The sequence below is a fragment of the Acomys russatus genome, chromosome 5 (assembly GCF_903995435.1).
Source record: "Acomys russatus chromosome 5, mAcoRus1.1, whole genome shotgun sequence".
NCBI classification, from domain to species: domain Eukaryota; kingdom Metazoa; phylum Chordata; class Mammalia; order Rodentia; family Muridae; genus Acomys; species Acomys russatus.
This window is the reverse complement of record NC_067141.1, coordinates 18361849-18387667: the sequence shown is the minus strand read 5'-3', so window position 1 is coordinate 18387667 and position 25819 is coordinate 18361849.

The window sequence follows — 25819 nt, the reverse complement described above, 5'->3', positions numbered from 1 at the left end:
TCAGAGCAGGACCTATTGAGTGAGCTAAGGTACAAGAGCCGTCAGCAGGGCATGGCAGGGCATTAATAGACTTAGACAACGAAGTGTAACAAACTTAGCAAAGAAAATATGGGGAAACAGCCATGATCAATTAACATAATATGAATGAAACAACAATGCATGGCGGGGGCTGGAGAAGTGGCTAAGAGCACTGGCTTTTCCAGAGGACTTGGGTCAGATTCCCAGCACCCATAGAACAGGTGAGGGGTTCTGATACCCCCTTCCAACCTCTGCAGGCACCAGTCCCACACTTACCACACAGACACACATACAGTAAAAACACCCATACACCTTAAGTAAAAATGAATTTTTAAAAAAATGTTATTAAACCATAGGAACACATGGGCCATGTTGAGGAGCTACTGTCAGATTTAGCCAGGGTTAGCTCAGTTAGCCTGTGTCCCTCCCTGGCCAGTCATCCCTGCAGCAGGCAGGCCAGTGGCAAAGCAGAACACACGGCAAGAGCATGTGGTAGAGAAAAACTGATCCTTCATGACCAAGGGACAAAAGAGGGGACATTGAGGTCATACAGTCCCCTATTAGAAGCATCTGTCCATGGCAAGCTTTCAATCAAGCACAGATGACATCGCATAAAAGTGAGAACGTGGGGCCTGGGGAGACGGCTCAGTCAGTAAACTGCTTGCCACCCAAGCCTGAGGTGCTGGGTTCAGATACCCAGGTAGAAAGCCAGGCGTGGCACCATTTATCTATAATCAGTCACAGCTCTGAGACAACAGAGACAAGAGGATTGGGGGGCTTGCTGGCCAGCCAAATCTAGCAGAGACCGTCTCCAAGTTCAATGAGAGGCCTTGTTTAAAAAGCATAAGGAAAATATGTAACAGCTCTGAGACTCTGGTTGGGAGAGTCTATTCTGGGAAGCAATTGGATGAGAGACAGAGGCCAGTTCGATGCAAACACAAGAGGAAGTTTATTGACCTGACGCAACGGGGTCTACCTGCACCTGAGGGAGAGGTGACCCCGAGTAACAAAAGTGCTCAGTTCTTCTACTTCTCTTAAAGTCAGATTTGTAACAATCTTATTGGCTACTTAACATGACCTTTAATTTTATTGGGTATTTCTAAAACTATGTCTTAGCCCGGAGGCGTTCAGAATCAGAGGGGAACTTGTTTTAACTGTCTCTGGGTGGGTAAGTTCCTGTTTGTGTAGGCTAAAACTGTCCATTCCACAGGGTGGAATTCCTCAGGGCCTGTCCCCTTTTTGAACCTGCTTCAAAACGGAGTTAGGTTGGATCTCTCACAGCCACCTCTGGTTTCTGTTTACACACACACACACACATACACACACACACACCACACACATACACAGAGACCTACCCAGTAGGCCACACTTCTATAAGATTCTGCCAACTTTCTAATAGCACTCTGCTGGGAACCAAGCGTCCTTTGGGGACAGTCAACCTCCAAGCTATAGTGAGACCAGGTCAGCAGTGCAGGGCATGTGTTGGCCTTGCATTGGTGGCACCTCCCTCCTCCCCAACACATACACACACAGAGCCTGTCCTGGAGGGACAGTTTCCAAGGCTCTGATCCTAGCATTATTCTTGGGCTTAGAGATGCCCCACAATTGGCTCAAAGAGAGGTGAAGGGATTTTGTTGTATTTTTATACCACACTGTGTTGTAAACCCAGTTCTTAAAAAATAAATGTTGTTTCTGAGATCTGAAGTATCGTTCAGGGTACAGTCTCTTCATTTCAAAGGCAGAACCTTCAAACCTGCCCTTGAATCAAAAGCATCGATTTTCCCGGCCTCTCATAGCACCCAGGACTCTCCGCCCATAGTCAGAGTCTCTGCACTGATGTCCTGACACAGAGATCAGCAAATGTCTCGCTGGGCCCCGTTTCTATGAAGAACAATAAACTGAAGGTACAAGCCTGGCTTATAAGAATCACCTCCCTGCCTTGGCCCCAAATCAAGAGTCCCGAGAGCTGATGGCTGAGCCTCTGTAGGGCAACTCATGGCTGCAATGCTGTTGAAGATGCAGCTGCCCGGGGGATACTGCAGGCCTGTTTCACAGCCCTCAGTAGCATCTGATCAGGGATCTAGCTGGACAGTGCACTTCAGGCGACCGTTTTCCACACTGCACCACCTGCTCATTTCTTTCCCTCTTGATCGGAGCACTTATGTACAGCTCCATGGGACCATAAAGGTGATGACGGTGAGGGAGAAAAATCAAGCTGAGAATTTCTTGTCTGGGTCTGCTCTGTTGACACATTTATTTGGTTCTTGAAATTAAAATTGCATGGCTATGAAGTCCTCACACATAGAGCAATGGGCAGCCCAGAGAAACAGCTGATGCTGCATGCCTTAAAACAGTGTCCTTTGGGGCCGGGCGTGGTGGGGCACACCTTTAATCCCAGCACTCGGGAGGCAGAGACAGGCAGATCTCTGTGAGTTTCAGGCCAGCCTGGTCTAAAAAACGACTCCAGGACAGCCAAGGCTAACACAGAGAAACCCTGTCTTGAAAAACCAAAAACAAACAAAACAAAAAAAAGTGTCCTTTGTTAATCTGTGTCACCAGAGTTTACTGTCACTGATCCCCCTCACCCCACCCCCGTGAAGCACTGCTGTGAGGACAGCGCTGAGGACCAGTACACAAGCCCTGCTTCCTGAGAAAGCCACAGGACAGCAGAAGCCAAGGACAATACGCTTCAAATACCAGGGTCAGGGAGAGCAACTTTGGGACTGGGAAACTGGAGCAAAAGGAAATGAAAGCACTTAGCCAATGACAGATCTGAATCCAACTTCCTCTCCAATGCCACCTTCCCAACCCGCCCTGTGCCCAAAGCCAGGATTCCAGATGCAGGAACCTCATTGTCTTAGTGGATTGCTGTGAAAAGACAACGTGACTACAGCAACTCTTATAAAGGAAAACAGTGAACTGGGGCTGGCTTACAGTTCAGAGGTTTAGTCCATTGTCCTCATGCCAGGAAGCACGGCAGCGGCAGCGTACAGGCAGACATGGTGCTGGAGAAGGAGTTGGGAGTTCTGCATCTTGATCCACAGGCAGCAGGAGACTGTTGGCATAGCGTGAGCATAGGAGACCTCAAAGCCAGCCCCCCACAGTGGCACACTTCCTCCAACAAGTTCACACCTACTCCAACAAGGCCACACCGCCTAATAGTGCCGCTACGTATGGGCCAAACATTCAACACATGAGTCTACAGGAGGCCACCACACGCATCCTGCGTGGTTTCCATCCTCTATCTTTATCACTTACAAACTAAACAATGGGATCCTGAAAGTCAGACACACATCTGCCAGGATCACTGTTTTTATCTCACCCAGGCCAGTGCCTGATGCGCATAGTAAATACCTATGAAAATTTTCACGACGGATGGTAGAAATAGTGACGTGAGCTTTGAGCACCGTCTATTTATCAGCACAGGTGTGGGAGGAAGGATATTCAACATGCACAGAAGTGCAAAAGTGCTAACACAGCTGTAGGCTGAGAATATAGGTTGTGAAGTCTAGTGGTCACTGAGTCCCAGAGGACTTGAAAGTCATACGGAGCGCAGACAGGAGTATCTGCTGATACCTTGAATGCAGTGCCAGGGACGTGGCTTGTTGTCCAACATGAAACAAAGAAGAAGCAGACAAAACTCGCGGGAAGCTTTACAGGAGTAGGCAACGAGGAGCAGGAGTCCGTGCGAGTTTCTGCTTGATTGTGCGTCACGGATGTTGACGCCGGTGAGGAGGTTCACCCTCATACTTGACAGTGCACAGAGGGTCCTGCCCAAGAGGAGCAGCTCACCTTCACCCCTGATACTTCAGGGCCAGTGCTGCTCAAATGATGACCCTCAGAGTTGGGGATGCACATGGAATCCTGTCCTTGCCAGGACAGGACTTTCTCACCTTCACACTTCTCTTTCACATTGCATTGTGGATATAGCCTGGTACACTTAAGCTAGGAAACAGAAAAAGAAGGAGGGGAGTAAGACTGGCCAAGAAATGGGCTTATTCTTCAAAAGACATGATCACTAGTGCCAAGTGTTTCATGATGTCTGCCAGAGACACAAGGACAGATGAGTGAGTCTGTGAGGTTGCAGGTGCAGCAGTATTTAATATCAGGCTGGACTACATAGCACACCAAAATAACAATCAGACACCTAAACCCTAAAATCACACCATGTACAATAGCATTAAAGTGCGGAAAACTGAGAGCTAACAAAGGATGTTTATGAACAGAAACTGCACAGTATGGCTGAAAGACATAAAATTTAAATAAACGGCAATATCTGCTTTATTCATAGGCTAGAAGACTCAATATTGTTAACACGTCACTTTCTCCAAAATCCATTTAGAGATATAACAAAACCCCACCAAGGCCCTTTGTTGAAATTGACACAGCGATTCTAAAAAGGCAAGAGGAATTGCAAAAAGACTTAGGAAAAAAAAAAACACTTTTGAAAAATAACAACTGCACGGGAAATACCTCTACTCCACATGAAGTCTTATTTGAAATGACAATAATCAAAAGTATATTATAATTTTCAAAATAGACAGTACATCAAAAGAATGAAGCAGAGGCCTCAGCAGTATACCATACATATAAACACCGACTTTTGACAAAGGACTGCAGTCATTCTGTGAGGCAAAGAACGGCTGTTTGACAAATGATATCAAAACAACCAACTCTCTCTCTAAAAAAATAAAATAAAAAGCCAAGAATCACCTCGCGCTACACGCAAAATGTAACTCAGAGGCTCTATAGAGTTAAGTATGAAACCTATACTCTAAATCTTCTAGAAGAAAATTACATTACCACGTATTCTTCATCAAAGAGCATATGTAGATGGTAAGTCACCACACAGACTCTCCTCCATGATATTGGCCATTAGGAAAATGCAAAGCTAAAGCCTCCACGGAGTCCCACCAGAGCCCGAGTGAAAGCACACACATGACTGGAATTTTGAGCATTCCAAATGCCGCTGAGGATGTGGGAAGACTCCGAAGTCTTGTGCTCACACACAGCACAGTCACTTTTCAAAGAGCTCTAGGCATTTCCCAGGTGACCTCAACACTACTTGCGCTTGTCCTTCTGTGAACAGCATGATAACCACAGCAAACGAGCTTTGGAAAGATGCTGAGAAGGCTGGGAGGTGGGGCAGACATAGGCCTTTAAAGAATTGTGAGGGGATTTATTCAGTTGATTGTATTGGTCCTTGAGGGATGGAGGCCCATGTTTACACTTACACTTTAAATACTACCTTTAGTTGTTCAGCTAAATGCACCGTTAAGAAGCGATTAAGTCAGAGCTAGGAAATAATCATGGAGAAGTCACAAGATCCAAGGTCAACAGATGCTCATAAGCACACAATCCAAAGGTCAATGATGCAAAAATAAATGAAATTAAACCTATGATAAACTATACTGTATCATCAAAACAAGTAAACTATGGATACAATTAATGAAGGATGAAACCCTTTTACACTGAAATTGTGGAAAGTTGCTGGGGAAGTTAATGCCCTGACTAAATGGGGAGACGCCCCACGCTAACTGACTGAATACTACTGAGCTGACCATTCTCTCCAAAATGATCTCCATGGGTGATTGGTGTAGTGAGACCCTGTCTCAACCCAAATAAAACAGAGAAGAAAATTTTAGGTTAGGCAAAGATTTCCTAAAATGTCACCAAACACATGGTCCACAACAGAAGAATCATCAATCGGCCCTCATTAAGGTTTGACATTAGCTCTAAGGAAAACACAGGGAACACAGTGGGCAGCGACATTTGCAAACATTTGTCTATTAAAACTCCTGGTTTTGAATAGAAACAACATATTTCCAGAAGACAGACCACCCAAGGAAAACGTGAGCATGTGGTGAAAAAAAGCGTTGCTCCATAGAAGATGCAAGGATAGTTCATAATTAAAAGGCTCCTTGAGTCTCTAAGCAACAGCTAAGTGAAACCACAGATGCTGGCCTTGAGACTGTCAGGAAGACTACAGCCAAACCACCAGCAACAGCACTGGGACAGCTGGGGAGATATGGGAACCTCCACACACGGCTGGAGGAAACAAATGCTGCAGCCACTTGAGAAAACTGATTTTCAGACTCTTGAAAGTTAAACGTAATTGTCCAGGTAGCCTGGTAATTCCCATTTCAGTGCTCACACAGAAAGGGAAGCTGTTTTCACATTAAAAAAAAAAAAAAACTTTTATGCATTTCTTTGCTCCAGTGTTCACAATACCCTTGAATTGGCGACAACCTGTAAACCCAACTAGAAAACTAGACGGGCAATGGAATACTATTCTGCCCTGAATGAGGAAAACTCTGTAAGCATGTTATGCTATAAATGAGCCTCTTGATGTTATGTTTAATAAAGAAGTCAGGCAAAAAGGTCTGTGCATTCTGAGATACAACTTGAAAGAAATCCCAAGAAAGAGGCTAGACTAATGAGTACAAGAAATCCCGATTTTTTTTATAATTTTATTAATTTATTCATATTACATCTCGATTGTTAGCCCTTCCCCTGTTTCCTCCCATTCTTCCCTCCCTCCCATTTCTCTCCTTCTCCCCTCCCCTATGTCTGTGACTGAGGGAGACCTCCTCCCCTTATATATGCTCTCAGAATATCAAGTCTCTTCTTGGTAACTTGCTATCCTTCCTCTGAGTGCCTCCAGGTCTCCCCATCCAAAGGACATGGTCAGAAAAGGGGCACCAGAGTTCGTGTGAGAGTCAGATCTCACTCTCCACTCAATGGTGGAGAATATCCTGTTCGTCGGCTAGGTCTTGGTAGGGGTTCGAAGCTTACTGCCTATATTCTCCTTGGCTGGTGTCTTAGTTTGAGGAGGACCCCAGGATCCAGATCTGCCTGTCATAAAGTTCTTCTTGTAGGTTTTCCAGGACCCTGTGGGTCCTACTATTTCCCCTTTCTTCCATGCTACTCTTGCCTAAAGTCTCACTCGGATGTCCTCTCCTCTGACCCACTTTCTTGGTAAGTAAAGATTTTCATGGTACGTATCCCTTGGACTAGTGTTTTGATATAAGTGAGTATATATGATGGCCATATATAATTTTGTTAGTTTATACAAATTATTAAATTTTTTACAAAGATAAAATATGTGAAAATATATCTCAAAACATCTGGTAACTAAAGAAATGTTTTTAAAAAATATTTAGGGAGTCTCCTAAAAATTTTTTTGACGTGAGGGTATTTTTTGACGTGATCCAACCTTCACATTTTAAGAAAATAATTCCTGTAGTTAAATGAAGGATAGAAGAGATGTGTGGAAACAGCAGTTGTGAGCTGATAAACTGCGAGAGTTAGCACCTTCCAGCCAAGCGTATAATAGGGTGTAAAATCCGAGGTAAGCCAAGGTCTATTTCAGAAGCTCCTGCCACAGAGCTGGCAGGGAAGCCCACCCTCCTACCTGCCCTGCCCCCACCTCAGGCCGCACCAAAAAACAGTACAAGCCAACAGAAGGTCATGTTTCCCCCTCACAGCTGTCTACTCCGCTGTGACACTGAGCAAACGGCGAAGCGGTCTCTGAGCTACACTCCTTGTGCAGCAAAGTTCTGCCTTCTGTCACATGAGATCCTGCTAATGTGACAGGTTGGAAATGGGACAGTGATGATATTCCGTGCCAAAACCATTCAGCCGGTGATGGAGCTGCCGTCCATGCTTAGAGCAGGAGCCATCTGTTGAGTGTAGGCAAGTGACACCTTACAAACCCCAAAGTGGAGGTAGAGAAAAGATGATAGAAGCGGCCATGCGAGCGGGGAGTGTCATGGTGTGTCTCACTCGGGCGCGAATGCACTGTGTGTGCCAACGTACACACATCTTACAGCATCAAAACTTGTGCTAGCCTGAGTAAAGAGGACTTGCCTTCGTGACAGCCTCTCACTTAGTCTCTGACGGAGAATGCCACTTCAACTTTTCCTTTAAATTCCCAGTCGTCGCATCTCTCACCGAAGCCCTCCCTGGGGGCTCACCTTCATATACTGTCTTGAAGTCACTAGTGCTTAGCTTGGGCCTCTGTTTCCTTGTGAACGGCAATGGGTGTGAAGCTGGTGTGCAGAGCCAGGAGGCAGCTTGTCTTTCTTCTTCCTGTTTCTTTTCTGTGAAGGGAGGGGAATGTAACCAGATACGCGGCTTCAAACCCGAGACTGCAGCCCCTTCCCCCAGAGAATCATGGTGGAGACCATACATTTTAGAAGGGCTACTTTGACGACTGAAAGATGTCACACACCAGGCTGGGAAGAGAGGGCACCTCTGTCCTGAGGGCTGATAAGGGCTCAGCGGAGGAGTTTCCAAGGAAATTGGAGAATACAAATGGCCATTGACTGTGAGTACACGGGGTGCTTCAACTCAATCAGTACCTAGACCAGAGGCCACACAAGCTATGGCTGGTGGTGGAGGTCGTGGGAGAAACGGCAGGTGTAAGGAGGCTCAGCCCAACTGTTTCATGTTGACTTCCTTGTGAGATGTCAGCAGACACCTGCTGGACAGTAGTCATCAAATTAAAGGACAGTCAGAACTGAACAGCTCAGTGCTGCTTTCCCCACGCATGGGCAACGATTAAAGATGACCACTATTTTTCCCTCTTGTAATTAAATCATATGGCTTTGTACTCACGATAAATCTGAATTACTTAACTACGGAAAGATGTCAAGAATGACTTAAATGGATAAAACATCTACTCCAAGTGAGAAAGTGTCATAGAAGTATGGATTCTAGACTATGCGTGAGGGATGCGGGTGGGTGGGGGTGTTTATTTACACCAGGATTCACTGTGCAGCTGAAGATAGCCTGGACCTGATAAGGCTCCTGCCTCGACCTTCCAAGCACTGGGGGTTACAGGCTCTCTCCGTCAGGCCTGATTCATGGGGTGCTGGGAATAGGCCCCGGGTTTCATGGATACTTAGCAAGCACTTTAATAGCTGAGCTATCTGCCAGCTCCTAGAGTTTGTGTTCTTAGAGACAAACATCATTTGTTAGACATAATCATGTGTATGTATGTATATATATATATATATATATATATATATGTAAAGAGCTGAACCTGGAGCTGAGGGGAGCAGTAAGCAGGGATTCTAGAAGCTGTATCCTGATTGGATAGGACAGTGACAGCCTCCTCGGAGGAGTGGCTCCACACTATTTTACCCTCCAATTACCCGTAAGTTTCCCTTTCAGAAACAATTCCAGGAAAGAGATTATGGGATTACTTTCGGTCAATTTAGCCCAAGTTAACATGAAACAAAAACATCTCAAAATAAATCTGAAAATGTTGGGAAAATATATATTAAAAAAGCATTAATTGACGTGTATGAATGACCTAAAAGAAAATATTCTGTGTCTCCAAACAGGGCCAATATATGACAAGAGATGAGCACCAAGCCTGGTGGATACAGACGGCTAGACCAAGCCCTCAGTAGCTCAGGGTTTGCATGTCCTCTCTGATGAGGGGTAGTCTTTAAAGTCAGACCTCCGCAGGGCTGCGGGCCTCTAAAACCGCAAGTAAACTCTGACTTCTGAAAAGTCACAGCAGGGGACTTGAGCATCAGGGACACACACTGGGGTGTGACACGGTTCCCTAAAGACTCACTCTGTGGCCTAGCCACATCCATACACAGGATTGGTGGCTACCAGCTCTCTATCGCAGAATGCATAAAACACCAGCTGAGGACTATACAGCAAGAGGTCCCAGACAGGGCTTCCTTTACTTTGGCAGAAGCAAATCCACACACTTCCCCTACTGTCTAAATACACAAAACATCCTAGGAACACTGGAGAGTAAGGAGCCCAAGTAACGACTTTAGTAAAAACAATGGTCAGTGACTGGACATTTGGTTCAGCCACTTAAGAATACTTGTAGGGAGCTGCAGAGATGGCTCAGAGGTTAAGAGCACTGGCTGCTCTTCCAAAGATCCTAAGTTCAATTCCCAGCAACCACATGCTGGCTCCTAACCATCTATAATGAGATCTGGTGCCCTCTTCTGGCCTGCTTGCTCACAGGCAGGCTGAATACTGTATAATAAATAAGTAAATAAATAAAGTATTTGTAGCTCTTGCAAAGGATCCAGATTCTATTCCAAAACCCACATGGTAGCTCAAAAGCATCTATAATTCCATTTCAAGGGAATGTAAGACCATTTTCTGACCTCCAAGGAACCAGACACACATGTGGTGCACAGACATACATGGAAGAAGAAAACTCAGACACACACACACACACACACGCACACGCACACACACACAAGCACGCACACACACACACACAAACACACACAAAACACAAAAACAGATAAACATTTTTAAATGGACAACCAAATTAGACTGCAGCCAGGTATGATATAGTTCAATTTCATACTCAGAAGGCAAGAAGGTCTCTGTGAGTTTGAAACCAACCTGCTGCTCTACATAACAATCTCTCTCTCTCTCTCTCTCTCTCTCTCTCTCTCTCTCTCTCTCTCTCTCTCTCTCTCTCTCAAAAATAGACTGCAAAACCACAGATAATAAGATATTACACTAAAAATACAAAATAAATGAATAAAATATGAACAAATAAAATAAGCCAGAAACAGACAATATTAACAAGGAAAAAGAGATAACTTTAAATTTCAAAAAAAAAAAAAAAAAAGCTATGTGTGATGTCATAGGCCTATCATAGCAGCACTGGTGAGTCTGAGGCTGAAGAATTGCAGCAAATTCAGAGACAGCCTGGTCTGCATAATAGAAAAAAGACAAACCTTTAAAGGAATTTATAATAAATGTTAATATTTCAATAGATGTGGCAAAAGCAGATTAAACTATGTGCATAAAGAATGAGTAAATGAAAAATAAATTTGAGAAGATGACCCAGAGTTCAATAAAGAAAGATAAGAGATGGACAAAATGGAGGACAGGTGAAATGAGAGAACATCACACAAGGAATTTCTAGAATGGAATGCAAAGTCTGGAGAGACAGAATTTGGGCAGAAATGGCCACCATGTTATCGCAGACACCAAAGCCCCCAATCACAAAGAACATAAAGAACAAATGAACATCCACCTGGAACTCGGACTATCCCAGGGAGACCAGAGCATTAAAGTCAAAGAAGATCTTAAAAGCTGACAGATGAGAAAGAAAAAATTGGGTGGGGGGCAGGGGGGGACTGGCTGCTGTCCCAACAGCAGCAACAGGTGCCACAAACAAACAAACAAACACCAGAGTTAGTGTCTTCAAAGTGCTCCTCAATCTACAGAAACAAGTAGTCCATCAAAGCCTCAAGAACCAGCATGGAGCATAGGTGGTAGGTAGGCCAGTAGGCAGGTAGACACTATTACGTCGTTAAACACACAAAACTGCATGTGTTGACAGCAGATCTTCTCAAAGGGCCCTTCTAATGACTGTGCACCAAAAAAAAAGGAAAGGAAAACATTTCAGTTGGAAAAGCATCTGTAAAAAAGATAACAATATATGATATTAAATAAAGATTTAAAGAAATATTAACTGTGTTCTTTTTACAAGAAAAAAATGATAGTAGGGGATTGGTGGGGAAGGTTCCTGCTTTACAAAAACCAAGACCTGATTTGGATTTTCAGCACTCATGTAGAAAACTGGTTCTGGCAGCCAGAATCTGCATGTAACCCGAGGCCCGAGAGGGTAGAGAAAGATGGTCTGAATGCCCAGAGCTCACTGGGCAGCCTGTCAAGCCAATCTGTGAGTTCCAAGTTCAGTGAGACACCCTGTCTTAAAAATTAAGGTGTCGGGGGAGGGGGGAGGTACTATAGATATGGCTTAGCAGTTAAGAATATTTTTGCTCTTCCAGAGGACCTGGGTTGGACGCCCAGCACCAACATGCTGGCTCACAACCATAGTTAACTCCAGTATCATGGGATCCAACACCTTTTTCTGGCTTCTGTGGACACTAGCACACACTTGGTGCAAACACATGCATATAGGCAAAACACTTAATGATACAAATAAAATTAGCTTTAAAAAATTAAAGGGAGGAAATAAAACAGCTGATATTGAACTCCACCCTCCATAAGCACATGAACACACATGTACACATATACACACAAATAATAGTAATGACTTTTTTGAAGGTAAATATTTTTTAAATGGCATTCCGCTTTTGGAAATGGTGGATTAAGACACCTGAACTGAATCCGCCTTGAAGGTAATTGGAAAGACTAGACAGAAAATGCCTTAAAAGCTCATCGCAGACACCAGGCATCAGCATCAGAGGAAAATGAACATGGAGTCAAGGATCACTGTTGTCCATGGGACACTTGTCCTTCACAGCGGACCAGATGATGAGCTTCTGTCACACATGTAGATTGGAAACTTACCTTAACATAGTAAAATCTTCCTTTTTAATAAAACATTTATCATTTAATTAATGACATTATTTAATATTGCATTTGTTGTAATAATTGAGAGCTTATAAATTAAGTTATAAGCCTATAGTAGAGAACCTAGCTAGTATGCAGAAGGCCCAGGATTTTATTCATGCCACTTTTTAAAAAAATTAAATCTATGCATAAAGTAAAGGGGCTGTGCAAACAGATAAGTAGAGTTTCTAGGAGAAGTTTTAAAGGTTAATACAGGGCTGAGGATATGGCTCAGTAGTAGAGTGTTTGCCTTGGAAGCACATGCCCAGAACATGCAAGTTCCTCGGCAGCAAACAACCAACTAACCAGACAACAAAACTATAACAAGAGTTGATGCACACAAATTCAATGTGTGGAAAACAAATATATCTCCAGATGCAAAACTTTTTATTATGCATTTTTATTATTTTTAGTCTCTCTGTATGTGCATGTTCATGTCTGTGTGTCTGTGTGTAGGAATGTACACACTAAGTGTAGGTACCTTCAGAGACCAGAGATGTCTAATTCTAACATGGGCGCTAAGGACCAAACTTGGGTCCTCTACAAGAGTAGCATGTGCTCTTAACTGCTAAGTCACCCTTCCAGCCCCTGATAATAAAGTTTTAAAATACAGTTTACAAAGGCACCATTTACAATATTGTTCAACATACCAATATCTAAGAATTGATCTAACAAGCAGCATTCAAAATTTATATTCAGGGGGAAAAAAGAAAAATCATCAAGGCACTTAAGGAAATTGAATAAACAGAGAGATAAGTCATGTTTATTTGATTTGAAGAATTAACATTGCAACAAAATGATTTTTCACAAATTAACTCAAAGTCCCCAATTCTTCAAATATACAAGCTTAATCTATAACAAAAGCAGGAAAAGAAAGAGTGAGCAAGGGACCAAGAATGTCTAAGGAGAGACTTGAAAGGGAAGTGGAAGTGTGCTTTACTTCTTTTCCTAATGGGTATTCTGCGATCATTCTACTGGTGTCAGCTTGGTCAGAGATCTAAGCCAATCATTATAAGCTGGTACTCAGGGGCCACATCTTATACTGGAAACCAACCAGACAAGCAAAAATGGACCCCAATATGGGCTACACACAGAAGCACTGACTTACAACAAGACTGTCCTGATTGTGGGGGAATTGTCAGTCACCAAGGCAAAGCTGCCTGGAAAGCAAACCTAAATGAGAGCAAGAAAACTTAAACCAGCTAGGAAGTCAAGTCAGAATGTTTTCACAACACAGAGTAGGAAAATTCTTTCAATCAGAAAATAAAAAATCACAGATTAAAGCTAGTAGGAGAGCTCAGAAGGCATGACGGAGGGACTTATTCACAGGCCTGATGACCTGAGTTCTATCCACAGATCCCACAAGGAAGCAAGAGAGGACCTACTCATGAGAGTTGCCCTGTCTTCCACATGCATGTGCCATCACACACACACACACACACACACACACACACACACACACACACTATAAATAGATGATAGATAGATAGATAGATAGATAGATAGATAGATAGATAGATAGATAGATAGAAATTATGCACTAAATCAGGTCTGATTTTGGGGGATGAAAAGTGAGATCCACTTGCAGGAAAGATATTTACAATGTAGAAATAAAAGTCCAGAATGTACTTTCACACCCAAGAACACAAAAGACGATGCCATGGAAAAAAATAGAGCAGAAAAGCAAGAGCTTCAAACAGTTGAACATTATGAAGAGATGGACACCAACATCCATAGTGAGGAAATGCAAGTCCAAACCAGAGTCTTCTGATAGGACAGCATCTGTAACGCAAGCACAAGACCTGCCCTAGCCCAAGCCAGCCAAAACCCCGCCGTGGAACGTGGAGGGGCTCGTGAAGTCCCATGCCTAGCCCAGGAGATACTGACAACTGATGGCTTCTGGAGGAGGCAGAGTTGGTTTTCTTTTTGGATTCCCCCACCCTAAAGGGTTACTCATGTTCTAGTAATGGTTTTACACCCATGCACACAAGGCAGCACCAAGTGAATGGAAGAAGGAGAGGGAGAGGGAGAGGGAGAGGGAGAGGGAGAGCAAGAGGGAGAGAGAATATGAAGTTGGTGGTGACTAGAGAGGGAGGACTTGGAAGGGAGGGAATAGAAGGGGATTTGACCAAAACACATTATATGCACGTATGAAATTCTGAAACAATAAAAAAAAATTACAAGATGTGTGAGGGATCACTCAAAACAATTAAAAGAAAGCCACAATAGACAAACCCTAAAACAGGATTTCTCTTGGGAAAAAAAAAAAAGCCTGAATAGTCAGGCAGTTAAGACACCTGAGGAATGGTGCTTGTCCTCTCAGCTGATCAGTGGGTAGCTGAGCCACAGGGACATCGCTTTATGACCTGCAGTTGAAGAAAAGCTGAAAAGAAAATACACAGCAGCTGCTGGCAATAGGGGGAGCTACTGAATTTTTAGTGGAAATGTAAAACGGTGGTTTCCCTTGGAGGGGGCGTCATTTTCTCATTAAAGTGAAAGATTTACATGCCACAAGCCCTGACAATTTCACACATATACATACACACAAATATATGTATGGATGGAAGAAATGTCACTTTTATGCATCAGGAGACGAGTTTGAGAATATTTATTAGACCATTTTGTAACAGCAAAAACTTGAACATAATCTATTGACAGATTAATGGATACAGAGTCCCATCTCTATTTAGCAGAAAGTTATAAGGCAGCAAAGACATATGAACTATGGTCCTTTCTATTCATTCATCACCATAAACAAAATTCACACATTTGATATTAAGTAAGAAAGCAAACCACAGAAGGCTGTGTGTGGTGTGGCTCCGATTACAGCAAAGTCCAGAACTTCTGAAAAATTATAAGTAAAATATTGCTTAGATATTCATATGTGTGCAAAAATAGATTGCAGATAATAGATGGATAGATGGATGGATGGATAGGTAGATAGATAGATAGATAGATAGATAGATAGATAGATAGATAGATAGATATAAGGGTTGGTACCCACAAAACTTAATCTCAGTGCTGCCCCTTGAGATAAAAGGGTGACGTTAAGGGGGAAGTCCATGGTAGGCATCAGAGTTCTTGATGTTTTCTTTGTGATTTACATGCCATGTGCACAAGCATTTGGTTTGGTAGCATTACCTATTGCTTTCCACATATGCTACATATGATTTTGTCCAAAAATGCACTATTTTATACAATGCATTGTTCTGCATGACTCTACTTCCCACCTCACACTCTGGCTTGCCCCTTCCCTCTTTCCTTCACTCTCTTCTTTCTATATGAAATCTCTGATAAAAGTGTGTGTGTGTGTGTGTGTGTGTGTGTGTGTACACTCAGGTCTCTGGGGTTGCTCCTGTTTTTCTGGACCATTAGAATATCTCACTAACGATGTACAACAGTGGAGACCTGTCAGTCTTCCAGGTTCCTCTCCTCCTCCCCTGCTGCTACAGCAGATAACAGAAATGTCATGAATGTTAAATGATGCATTGAAAACATTAAGAAGGCATCTGACTGTGGGCTTCTCCCTGGTGTCATTCACTCTGGGCTGACTCTCATTTGGCTAATAGCAGTGCTGGGCACCTAGTAAGATCTCTTAGTTGACTTTTGATAATGAGCATTGAATCTATAGGGCTCTGCTCTTCACCTGGTCTCAGATTTTGCACAGCACTTGCCCATCTCACCATCAGGGTCAGGAAGTAGATTCTGGACCAGCTGTCAGCATTTCAGAGAGCCTTGGATCCTGGGAACTGCCTGAGTAGTCTTCCTGTTCCTGCCTTCTGTTGCCATACTTTTCTGGACCCTAACCCTCTGCAGCTAGAAGCCAAAATAAGCTCCTTTCCCCTTTAAGTTGCTTTTCAGTGGTGCTATTTCATAACAGTAACAGAAAAGTAATGAATGGGGCCTGGCTCAGGCTCTGTGGGCATTACCTTTTTCCTTCAGCTAACTAAGGACCCCTCAGAGGACAACTGGACCTTAGCATTTAGCAAAGAGTTGCACAAACAGATGGCATTAACTCTATGCCGGTTAACACAAGGCACTGTGAGATGCTTAGGGCTTTTAAAACCATTTTGGAACAGTGCTGTATCCTTTATTACATCACTCCATCACATGTTGATCGGTGGTACTCCTGCAGGAAGATAGATATGGTTCATTAGATGTATGTATTAGCCATTGCAATTATAAGCACATTATTGCTCAACCTGAAAATTGCAATCATTTATTTTTTATTTAAGTATTTTCTTGATGGAGCTATTGCTTTTGAAAGGTTTGCAAATGTATCTGTTTTGTAATTGTTTTAATATGTCCATACTTTAAATACACAAGTGCTGTGGCTTTGCTGTTGAGAACACGGCAAGGCCAATCTTTCTTTTAAAACCAGAGAGGAGGTGTTTTCCTTTTCCCTTTATTTTCTGTAGTTCTGGGAACTTCTGTCTATTGAAGCACTGTGGTTGAGGAAATAGCTGCCTCTTTGCAACCTACCAGGGGCCAGGAGGAAAGCCCAACGCTGAAGCACAGGATGTGGCCAGAGAAGAGATGGTGCTGGTGGTATGGCCAATTTTGTACCCAGAATCCAATGTTACATCATCAAACAAACAAACAAACAAAAACCTGAGGCAGACTGAATGGAATGTACAAAAGGACAAGCCTGATACAAATGAAAAAGGGAAATCAAACAGTCCAACAACTGCTAACGCATAGGTCCATACTTCAAGGACTTCTGTCTAAGAAGCCAAAAGTTCAAAGGTGATTCTCAGAAGTTTGATGGCAACCTTCTGCATCCTCTGCTGCTGAGATGAAGCAAAGATCTTTCCATAGCCGAATAATACCAACAAGTGCCCATTCATTGAGGGAGAAAGAAGGAAGGACACAGAGCTCGTGAGGGAAGGAGGCACTCACTAAAAAGAACAGGGCATCTCTTTGGTGGCTTGAGAGGATGTGTGTGGAGGTATGAGCACAGTGGACAGGGACAGGGATTAGTGAAGGCAAGGTCTTGAGAGACTGTGCAAGGGATTTGAGTGCAACTTGGAGCTGGTATTTGAGCCCCTGGACCCCAGGGCTGAAGATGTGTGCCTCTTGATGACCGTTTGGCTGACTGTATGGATTTCTGGTCACCTTCTAGTGGTAACAAGTCCAGGGAAATCCAGCTGGAACTCAAAGTCTCATTTTGCTACGTAACGAGTCTCCAGTGACATGTGAGAAGAATGGGTTGTAGTCCATGAGGAACTCTCCTTATTGGGTACCTGTCTCCAATGGTGAGACAGCATGAGAGGGCTAAGTATAAAAAGGGACAAGAGCCTCTTAGGTACGTGGTGGTGTTGGGGTACATTGTTGGTTGTGTGAAATCCAAAAGAAAACCATGACAAAGGGCTACCCTTAAAGAGCCATCAGAACAGAGTTGGGAGACCATGGAAAAACAGATGCAAGAGGCACTGAAACTCTCAGGCTCTTCACACACTACACAGCTGTCCATCAACTCAAATCTTAGAAACAATAAAGTTGGAGAAGCTCTACTTGGGGTCCTGGGAATTGCAATTTAGGTAAACAGAGGTTCAGACCTCTGCATGAATGTTTCAAAGAAATACAGGTGTGCAGGGTACTCACTGGGAAGGGCAAGATAAGCACAGAGGAAATCCCAAAGCCATGCTATAAGATAATGGCTGGTACAGAGGGCCCATCCTAGCCTTGAGCTGCACACATTCTGCCAAATAAAACCAGTCGTGAGGACCAACTCAAGCGCCGACCATAGCACACATTAGGAGTGGTCACAGCAGTGCAACCATGGCCCAAAGCTCACAGCCAGCTGCCTAGTTCAGGAGTCCATTTTCAGCAAGCATCTTTCTGGCACATGCATGTGTCCTGTTTTCTCATGGTCTCACAATCTCCATTCCAATGGCCCTGTGAGCAAGCCCTTTGTCATGGTTTTCTTCTGGATTTCACACAACCAACAGTGTATCCCAGCAGCTTCACATGCCTAAGAGGCTCTTTTTCTTTTCATTCCTAGCCCCTTCAGGCTTTCTCTCCAGTGAAAACTGGGACCCAGTAAGGAGAGGTCCTCACAGAATAACCTCACTCTCCCCACTACAAGCCACTGGAGACTAATGGAATAGGAAGAAGAGACTTGAAGTTTGAGCTGGATTCCCCTGGACTTGTTACCACTAGAAGGTGACCAGAAATCCATACCATCAGTGAAGGTGTCACCAGGAGGCACACACAGCCCACAGCAGACAGCAGAGGGGCAAGGGGTAGACAGTATAAGATGACTTCCTCTCTGTGCTCCCCCACGAGCTCATAAGACTGAAGTTGATTGGAATCAGTGGTGCAAAAGGAGTGGGGAAGTCTGCCTGCTGAGACTCAGGGGGCCTGAGTAGCCACATGATAAGAAAGCCAAACACCCAGCACAGGATTTCCCCCAGCAGAGTTCAAAGTCATAGCAACACGAGCAAGCCAGTGATGTGCAAAGTCAGGTGTCCACTAGTATGAGACCTTCAGCCTCCTATGGGTGCCACAGACGTCGGTTTGAAAGCTTTGCTCTGAATTTCCAGGTTTCAGAAGAACAAGTGTCACTCTGCTTGCGCAAGCCTAACTCTGGCTTGTATAAGGGTCTGAGGCAGGACAGGTGTCCCCCTCGCCTTCCTGCTCGGTGATGGACACTCTGACCACAGCAACTTGGGAGAAGAAAGGATTTCTTTGGCTTATACTTCCAAGTCGTAGTCCATCATCAAAGGCAGGAACTCAAAGCAGAAAGCATGGTGGAAGGCTGCTGCTGGATCACTCACGAGCCCATGACCAGCCACTGTTTTCATGCAGCCCAGGGGCACCTGCTGAAGGATGGTGCGTCCCACAGTGGGCTGGGCCAGCCTACAGCAATGAACAATCAAGACAATGCCTCAAAGCCTGGTCCACAAGCCAACCTGGTCTAGGCAAGCCCTCGAGGGAGACTCTCTTCTCAGGTGACTCTAGGCTGTGTCCAGACAATACCATGGGCAGGGTGTGGCTTCTCAAGCCCGAAAGGCCTGTTAGCTGTCATCCATTCCCACCTCCAGCTTAGCATGACGCAAGGCAAAGCTTGTGCTGACCCTTCCCCCATCACAGCATCACTGATCGGAGAACACTCATTTCCACGGCTTGTGTACAGGACGTTCATAGCACAGCTTCAAAGCCATTGCTATTCCTGATTAGATGCTCAGCGCCCAGACCTTGTAAGGAGCTCATATAGCTGCCACTTCCCCCAGTGTGAGACCAGTCAATCTTTCAGGTGGTGAGAGAATCCATTTATGAGGGAGCAGGGCCCAGGGCAGGGACTTTGATCTGTCTTCTCTACTCAGGGGTCCTTCTGGCACTCCTCCCGCCCACCTCAGTAGGTTTCTGTCAGTGTCTACACACATGAAGAGACTGTGGCCATGTATAATCCTTGATGTCAACCCAAGAGGGTTTAGATTCATCATGGGAATGGGTCTGGGGTACCCATGGCTGTGTTAAAGAAAGGTTTGACTGGGGAGGTAGTTCCTACTCTAAATGTGGTGGGTACCACTTCATAGGCGGGAGTCCAAGGTTAAATAAAAAAGGAGAAAGCAAGCTGAGCAGCATCATTCCCTGCCTCCCCGCCAGCTGTCTCCTTTATGACTTTGGGTGCGAGGTGACCAGCTGTCTCATGTCCCTCCTTTCATGGCTCTCCCTCCATGATGGACAGATAGACTGTATTTTTAAACTGTAAACCAGAGATGCCTTTCTTTTCTTAAGTTTCTTTTCCTAAGTATTTGATCGTAGCAAGGAGGAAAGTGACAGACACAAATGTGCTCTCCACCCCAGCATGACAGGGCTATATGGTGCACTGGGCACTGCAGGTGCCTAGGCTGCAGCTGGAAAGATACAAGTTGGGAAACATGAGCACATTTGCAGAAATCCCTCATCCCGATGCCAGCAATCAAATCAGCAGCCGCGACACCCACTTCTCAGTACAAACCTGCGACTGAAAGGGAAGACGGAGGCTGTTTTGCTCAACTTTGAATCTACTTGGAATTAATGGAGAATAAATGTTCTAAATTCAAACCTTTCAAGGGACAATTTCCATTAAGCCAGAGCTCAGCTTCATTTCTGATCCACTGTTGCAAGGAGTAACAGCTGTTCGGGGCACTGTAACTGCCTTCGAAGCACTGAGGCCATAAACTTTAAAAAGAAAACTCTCAGTCCTGATGGGCACCAGGAGAGCGGTGGGGGAAGGGATCTGCTCAGTCTGTGAATGCCCCAAATCCTCAAAGTCACACAGACACTACTGCACAGAGATGCCTGGGCACCAGCCTCACTTCAGATCCCCGGTCATGTGAGAATGATGAGGGTGGTAAGGGAAAAGATGTTTGAAGGAGGAAAGGTGGAAGGAAGCAGGACACAGATCCCATCACATCCAGTGTAGGGCAGCATGCAGCCAACGTGTGACTATGATCTTCTATCAAGCAATATCTCCATGACCCAGCCTTCCCCTTGGTTTAGCTCCAGTAATCCAGTACAACACTGCAGACTCAGGGCCACATCAATAAACAGCCCACACCCTCCTTTGCATGCATTTACGACCTAACAAGTGAGGCAGAGAGGATGGATGGTGACCACAGACAAACTTAAGCTGCACGCGGATGCTATAAGCAATGGCACTGTCTTGGGAAGCACCCAAGCCAGGGATGAACAAGGCCCCCCAAACAGAAGGCAACGCAAGGGAAGGTCTCCCAGAAGAGGACTGAGATGAGTTGAAGGCTGCTATGAGTGAAAGGAGGTGAAGGAGAAGAGCCTTGTTGGGGAGACCAGAAAAGTAGAGGAGGTAGACCCATGAGGGCTACATCTTCCTTCCTTGGGGGCTACATAATTTCTCCAGAAGAGGAACTTTATTAGACTTTGAGGGGTTTGTAGCAAGACAGTGGCATATGCATCAATAGGACGCCCCTGAAGAATGCTGAGGATCCAGTGTGGATAGGAAAAAGTGGACAGAGAAATGATGACAACAATCCAGACAGTAAAAATGAGTTGGTGTTGGTAGTAGATCAAGACCCAAAGACCTGGAGACAGGCCAGCTGTGGAGTGATGGATTCTGGCATCAACAACATGGCACCACTTGCTAAGACTGGGCTTCCTCAGGGAGAAATGAGATGAGCTGGTCCTTCTTGTTTTCGTGAGATGATAACTATGAAAGAAAGGAGTAGGGGGGGGCGGTGATGACTGAAGACAAGGCATGGTCAAATTGGAGTGACTGTGCAGTAGAGTGTGGCCAAGCCTGAGGCTCAGGAAAGAGATCTGTGTGCCGGTATGAGTTCCAACCTCCGAGGTTCTCATCTGTGATACACCTTTGAGGGAGGAATTCATCCAGATTTAAAGGACATTGGCCTCTCATCTGCTCCTACCACCACTTCTCCATAGACCAGGAGAGCCAAACATGCCTCAGGATTCTCCAGACAGAACAGGTCAGATTCTTGCTTCCTACACAGCAATAGTAGGTGAGTGGGCACTGAAAAGGGCCATAACATGGGGAATTCTTAAGGGGGAAAACAGCGGGTGAAACTCAAATCAGAGACAGGTTTTCTATGGGATTTAATAGCATAATGACAATGGTGTCTTTAGCAGCACCACTTTGATGACATGGTGGAGACAAGGCAGTGAATATGGACCAGAAGCAGCCAGTGAGAAGAGCAATGGTGGCAAGGAGAGACCAGAGTTGTGACAGGGTGCATCTGTGTCTTTCAGAGAGTTAGTTTGTCAGCGGGAAGCATCTTGACAAAAGAGGCTGGCCTGTACAATGCTTGTTTCTGTGTTCTATCAAGGTTGCAAGCAGAGAGCCAGAGGCTAGGCAGATGGGTGAGTGGCGCGATGGATGCATGGATGGACTGAGAGGTTTATCTATAGAGTACAAAGCTGGGGAAGGCATGGGGCTGTATACATCATCTGAGAACAGTAAAGGGCCACCGGGTCACACACTGTTGGGCCTTGACACAGGGGGTTGTAAGGAACGCATACAGAGAAAGAGACGCAAGCAGAGGCTTTCAGAGGGACATGTTCGGGTCGAGACATCCAGGCTGAGCAGACTGTGGACCTTCTCTCTTCCTAGGTTCAAGATGCAACAGGGGATGTTCAAGGCCCGTGAGCAGAGAGGAGAGAGATGCTGTTCACAGGCCGTTCCAGTGAGGACAGAAGCACAGGGCGTTGAAGGTAGAGCTAGAATCCAGCTGTGTCTGACTATCATGGGTAACACCGAGTTAGTTTCACCCCGAGGAAAGGCTTTAAAAAAAAAAAAAAAAGACAGACATGTGCAGAAAGGCTAAAAGGTAAGACAGTGTAGAAGCTGATGATCCCTGCACTGTTGCCAACCCCAGCAGTGAGTGAAGTCACTAGGAATAGTGACAGCCTCCCACGGTTAGCTGGCTCACAGTATTCCAGGAGAACAGCAGGCTTCAATATGAGGGTAGGACGGTGTTCTAGAAGCAAAGACTTGCGTCAGGCATCATGCTGCTGTTTGTCCCTTTAGAATGGGACTTCAAACGCCCTTTTTGCCTTAAGATTTTTTAAAATGTTTTCAGTTTAGTAATCCAATTCATCTGAACTAGTCCTTAATTATCAGTCTTCATTGCTACATCACTGTTTCATCATCAATCATCTCAGAGACACCTTCTGGCAAGACTTCCAACATTAGAACAGGAAAGCATGCCTCCAGGAGTTTGTTTACTGTGCTAGAAATGATATATCAGTGCTCTCTGGGCCACAAGGATACAAGGGAATCCTCACATTTCAAACTGAAGAAGGTGAAAGGTAAAACACTTTTACAACAGCATGAACCCCATACTCAGATATAGATCTGGGCTTCATACAAATGACATAGACCCCAGTCATCTACAGCTACTTATATAACGTCATACAGGGAGTGGTTAGGCTAAAATGCACAACGATATTTGGTAGACTTCAAGATGAGTATCTTCTCTGTAGTACATCACAAAATATATTTTGATATCCCAAATAAGCAAGGCATCAAACACCGTATTGTTCATGGTGCAGGCAAGAAGCAGACTGAGCCCTTCAGCCTCTGAAATGAAATAGGCCAGGGCACGAAGGACACACCATGTGTGCAGGCTGAAAGGAACATGGTAGATATATATATGGATAAGATAGATAGATAGATAGGTAGATAGATAGATAGATAGATAGATAGATAGATAAAGAAAATTATTAGAATGGCTTATATGCTGTGGTCCAGCTAATCTAACAATGGCTTTCTACCAATAGACGGTCTAAGAATTTAGTAATTGTTCAGTCAATGAAGCTGGATGTCTCAGCTGGCCTTCAGTATATGCTGGAATCCTAAAGAAGTAGGCTCCAGTGCCAGTGAAGGAATGGACATGCTAGAAAGAACAAGCAGGCAAAGAGAGAGCATGCCTCCACCTCCCATGTCCTTTATACAAGCTACAAGCAGAAGTTGCAGTCCAGATTAAAACTGCATCTTTGCACTTCAAAGATCCAGATCAGAAGTGAGTCTTCCTACTTAAAATGGTTTAATTAAGAAAAGAAAATCACTTACAGTTGTGCCCAATCATTTGGGTTTTAGTCAATCCCAGATATAGTCAAGTTGACAACCAAGTATATCCATCACAGGCCCCAGGATAGTTTATCTACACTGTCAGCTCAGCACATTTTGAGTCACCTGGGAGACACACCTCCAAGCATGTCCATCAGAGCATTTCCAAGGAGGTTTAACTGAGCAAGGAAGGAAGACCCACCCTGAGTGTGGACAGCACCATTCCATGGGCTTGGGTCTTAGACTAGACAAGAAGAGAGAGCCATCAGGAACAGCAGCTTTCGGCTCTTGTGACCTCACAGTTCTGTACCACCAGAGCTAGAACTGCTCTCGCCCACACCTTCTGCACCATGATGGTGGCACCTTCTTGCTCCACCCCTGCTCTGCCATACTTTCAAACCCTGAGGGAAATCAGTTCTGCCTCCCTTAAGATCTTTCCCTAAGGTATTTCACACAGCAATGAGAAAGCAGCTAATGGAGACACCAACAGGGAGACAGTGTGGGATTTTTTTTCCTGAGCTCAGATATTCTTTTATCCTTTGCTCCTTTGCTTTCTACAAAGATTGAGCACGCAGGGTAACTGTGCCCCTTTGCTTAGTTGAGCTCAAAACATTTAATTAGCCCTTTCTTCCTTTACCTGATATCCTTACAAGATCAAACGTAATTCAATCCAGTCAAAACTCAGAAACTAAAAACTTTCATTAAGTCATAATCACTGGCCTTTCTCTCTAATTTCACATACATTCTCTTTTTAAAAAATAAATACGTAGACTTTTGCCTAAATTGTTCTTAGATTTTGAAAGAAGGAGATCATTTTTAATAGAATGCTAGTGTAGTGTCACCAGCATGAGGTGCTGTGAGCCGAGGTCTTAACTTCACAGTAATAATCCATCAGTCAGAAAGATGTTGGAAGGCTGATCCTTAGACGTGAAGAAGGCAGCAGCATGCCTCAGCAGACACTGCACTACTGACAGATGCATTGCCTGGACCACAGCACATGTTGTGAGTGGCATGGGAGAAATCAAGTCTAGAGGAAAACCCACTGTTTCTTGCAACTGAAGAAGAATGAGCAACCCCAGAAGCATGCTGATGGAGCTGAAGGGGATCCATGTTTATCCATTTTACTGCATCTCCCAACAGGAACTTACTCCCCAGGTAGTATCATACCATCAGGCCTGTATCCCTGCAGAGTATGGGCAAGGAACACCTATTCCGTAGACAGCATGTTATCAGACAGCCCTAAGCCTACTCCAGTTCTCTCTCTCTCTCTCTCTCTCTCTCTCTCTCTCTCTCTCTCTCTCTCTCTCTCTCTCTCTCTCTCTCTCTCTCTCTCTCTATCTATCTCTCTCATGTTATCCACCACCAGAACTTGCTACTGTAGCATCTCCCACTCTGTAACTCACAGGATGGAAGCAGAAGGAGCAAGGCTTTAACACTCCCTGGAAGCTCTTCCTGCACCCCCCTCTAAAACTAAGCAGCACTGTAGAATCGGCACATGTCTAAGATGTAAATGGATTTTTTTTTAAAGAAAAAGAAAAGCAGGAACTGATGCTTACGGAGGGAGGGTGAGTTCCTCTACCTCTGTGGGTGACAGCGAATGGGGTGAAGCCTCTGGAGAAGGCGGGCAGTGCTCGTTCACCCAAGTGGGGGTCCTAAAGAATGTCTCTGCTCTGTGTCAGTCTAAGCATCCCAGGAGAACAGGGAGTTCAGTCAGCTACAATATCTACAAAGAACCTTGTCTGAGCAAAGGAAGTCTAGAGCAAATGCTTCGAAATGTGTGATTTGGCTTTGACAAGGGAAAGGAGGTCACGGTTTCTATTTGCTTTGAGGGTAGACAAACTCTCCAGGTAGTATCATACCATCAGGCCTGTATCCCTGCAGAGTATGGGC